The 4,040-nt window shown below is 46.4% G+C and overlaps 1 protein-coding gene across 4 annotated transcripts in view; it reads right to left on the bottom strand.

Moving 5' to 3' along the window:
- Window positions 1–4,040, bottom strand: part of Zmat4 (zinc finger matrin-type 4) — a 378,171-nt gene that overhangs the window by 275,107 nt on the left and 99,024 nt on the right. The gene's annotated exons all lie outside the window — the stretch shown is intronic.

The following is a 4,040-nucleotide window of genomic DNA, read 5'->3' as shown; positions in this document are numbered from 1 at the left end:
AAAAAGCAAAGCCATAAACTTAAAGAGTCCAACCATATAACATCGTAGAAAATACAAAACAGTGGAGCTGGTAAAATGATCAGTGTGTTTGCAAGGGCTTAAGGTGTGTGTGTATGGGGGAGGGGGCAGGGTGGAGAGGAGAGAGAGAGAAAGACAAAAGAGAGAGACAGAGAAACAGAGAGAGACGGAGGAACAGAGATAGAGAGAGGAGTACTCAGACCCTAAGTGGCAATTAGGGTAGTGAATGTACTTAGCATGATGCTGTAACACCCACAGAATGTACCCTCACACAGAGTGAGCTCTTGTGTCAATGATGTATGTGGCCTCATAGAACCAATCACAGCCAGTGTGCTTCACCCATTATACAAGATGCTAACACCAGAGAGAAAAATAGGACATGAAAGGCACACATGGGAACTCTGCTGCCCGTTCAGTTAATTCTGTAAAACTAAACATGCTCTGAAAAAAGTGAGTCCATTCACCTAAAGATGTGAAGGCCAGACACAAGCCTTGCTCCTCCTTCTATGCCAAGTAAAAGAACAGACCAGACATGGGAGAGAGAGCACTAATCTGGCATGTGCACCCGGAGGGGCTGCAGTCTCTGGTTGTCCATCATGAGGGACCTCAAGGGATCCAAGGAAGCCAGAGACACAGACAGGATGCCCCGCTTTTCCAATGGCCTAAAGCTAACCTCTCCCTCCTAACAGAGTGAGTGACAGGAGTGAGTGACAACAGCCTTCACATCCTTCAGAGAGGACGCCTTTCCCTCTCAGGCATTCTGAATTTTCCTTCTGGGATGCTTCTTCGACTTTTGCTAATGGTTCATCTCCTCTCCAAGTCAAGCTGAGAAGTCCAACACTCGCACACACTCCCAAAGGAAATGAGATGCTGGGGAAACATCAAGTTTTCCAGTGTCCCCGAAGCCACCAGACTGTGAGGCTGGGAGTCACTTGCTTTTCCTGTGATCCTTCAAGCCCCGGGGCTTCTGGAGGCTACGAGGTCTCTCAAGATGTGACATCCTCAATTACAATCCACCCAGATGCTTCTTGTCACCTTCTGTGGAAGTGTGACAAACTGGTCCCTCCATTGCTTTCTTGGTAGAAACACATATTTGTGTTGTCTGCCCCAGATTTATACATTCCTCAAGGACAACTCTAAGCGACCATCCGTGAAAAACAAAGTGTGTTTCTCTCTTCTCCTGCTGCCTTGCATTCTTATTCCCGCTAAAGCGAAAGGTCTGTTTCCACTGAAGAGATTCCCTTGGAGTTAGTTACCTGCTAGCTGACTTATCAGGAATCGAAAAGCTTTAAAAATAAAGAAAACTCCTTAATGGAAATGTTCAGTCACAAATATAAATATCATTTAATAAAACCCATTGATCTACCACAGCTGGATCATAATATGGTACATAATATGTCTCAGTGGTGGGCCAATGAGTCTCACTAGTTTGATCTGCAGGCCAGGTATATTCAGGGGAGCAGGCCAACATGATCAGGAATGGAAAGAGCTGGAGACTCTACCGGCCTCAGGGGAAATTAAGATATGCCCCCTGCTGGGTGGTGGTAGCCCACGCCTTTAATCCCAGAGCTTGGGAGGCAGAGGTAGGTGGATTTCTGAGTTCGAGGCCAGCCTGGTCTACAGAGTGAATTCCAGGACAGCCAGGGCTACACAGAGAAACCCTGTCTCGAAAAACAAACAAAAAAAGATATGCCCCCAATTCACACCAAAATATTTCAGAAGTACATATACTACAGAGCAGCACACTAGATAGCACATTTCTCCACTGGAGGTGCTATGACTTAGTAGGCCTAGAAAGAACAAAAACACCATCCACTTCAGTTTACGGAGTGTTTTTTCCAGTCAAAATATCAGGTCCCACCAACCAGGTGTTAGAAAGTCAAACGTTTGTATCAGGCTTTTTCCTACAGTGCTAGCTTGAACATACTGGTGGAAGAAAGGCAAGCAGATAAACACATAGCCCACCCATAAGGATTTTATTTTGGAACAGAAATCACAGGGTGACAATGGTGGGGCCAGTATAACATAAAATAGTAACTTTGTCCTTTCCACTCTTGTCTTCCATGGTGGGCATAGAGGTTGCCAACACAGGCACGGCTTTCTCCTTAAGCTCAGATTTCTCCTCTGGGGACCCTGCAGGCAGACTGGCACTGGGATGACTGACCCAAGTCAGTTACATCCCTGATGTTTGTGTTTTCATTGATACAGGCTGTGCTGGCATGAGAACAAGACCCTACCAAGGAAGCCTGGGACACTGGCAGATAGGAGCAAAGGACCCCCACCTTCTTCTGGCCGCAGCAAGACAGATGTCCTCAGGAGCTAGTGGAGAGACAGCAGATGCACATAAATGCTGCCCACTCCTCCCTGGGCTCCTTGTCTCCACAGTTAGGGCTCCAATCCTTTTATTCTATGGTCTGCGAAACAGTCACTCTCCTAGCCCCTTGACCAATCACATTTTCTCTTCCACACTTCCCTTGAAAGCCCTGACCCACATGGATGACCAGCCACGGAGCCATCATTCCAGTTGAGCAGGGGACAGTTCTCCATGAGGGGTCCCAGACAGTGGTTTGAAATCTATAAACGCTTCTACGAAGAGGTTCTTGGCCAGCCAGCTACAGAAGACATGGCTGTAAACCCCAATAGGCGGAGACTGAAGGTTACCAATTGTCCTTATGAAATACCATGGCCACTAACCCATGGGTGAAATTAAGTGAAATTTCTGACTGGAATGATTAAGTCTGGAATTTACAGCCACGGGAATTCAATCTGGAGCCTACATGGTCTCTAAACTGAGGGACTTCTCAAATGTTTTTGACTGACGACACTGATACAGCAAGTGAGAAAGTTGTACTCTTTGGAAGAACACGTCATGGGCTTAAAGTTCTGAGCCTCAGGATATGAACTTTCTCCTCAGATTTACTTCACACAATCTACTGCTTTCATGTGGCATATAAAACTTCCCCACACTTTATAATAAACACCTGCTGTTCTGCAAATTGCAAAACCAATAACAGCTTGAGCACCCAAAGGCAGTTTATATTCTGATCACTATTCCAACTATTTTAGGGCTCACCCAAGACTCGGGGTCTCTGATTATAAGATGAACCTGAAAACTAAAAGGTACAATTAACTTATAAGCAAAATTTTAGAGTTTTCAGGGCTTCTTCTTGTTTTATCCCTGCCATTTTACTTCTACATCTGCAACAGAAACTGACAGGCGAAGGACTGAGAAGTTTGCCCCGTGATGCCACTGTGGCACAGCCAGCTTTGCCTCTGTGGTGGGGGCATCATGGGCAGCCGTGGCTCTAAAGAAACCTGGAAGCTGCTGTCGTTTAAGTTGCCCTAAAAGCCTGCACATAGGCAGACTGAGCAAATCTATGTAAAGTGCATGAAAACAGCAGGCTCCGAGATGGATTAGAGAAATCCCAGAGAGTAGACCCCACTGCTGACCATCACATAAGCGCTACCCCACCTCCACTCACTCCTGCCTCGCCCTCACCCGCTACCCTCCTGGATAAACGGTCCCTGTAGGATTTACTCAAATCCATGATGAAGAATGAGCAAGGATCTCAGATATGCCATTTCGAGATGCATTTTTTTTTTTTTTTTTGGTCCTGTTTAGCAAAGGAAAACCACTTGAGGGAAGGACCTAGCAAATGCTTGAGTCAGCATCTCTCCGGCGGACTCTGTTCACAGGGACTGTGGAAATCCACCCAGCCTTTTATCACTGTCTTGGTGGCATTTAGTTAAAAAAAGAAGAAGAAAGAGTAAAGGGAAACTTCCAGAACTGCAGACTTAAGTGCTACTTTACTGTACTAATTAGCCAGGCGGCTCCTTCCCTCCCACCTTGCCACACACAGCTGCTGTCCAGGTGGGTGAGGTCAAAGGACCCGGATGTGCAAGCTTGCAACATTCCTTAGAGTATTCCCTCGTTTCTTTATCACATTGAATCTGGAATCCCTTGCGAGCCCAGCAAAAGCATTGTTTGTCCCTTTCCTTTTAGGTATGTGGGGGGGGGGGGG

Source organism: Mastomys coucha, unplaced genomic scaffold (genome assembly GCF_008632895.1).
Source record: "Mastomys coucha isolate ucsf_1 unplaced genomic scaffold, UCSF_Mcou_1 pScaffold22, whole genome shotgun sequence".
In the NCBI taxonomy this organism is placed as follows: Eukaryota; Metazoa; Chordata; class Mammalia; order Rodentia; family Muridae; genus Mastomys; species Mastomys coucha.
This window is presented reverse-complemented; position numbering and strand designations above follow the sequence as displayed.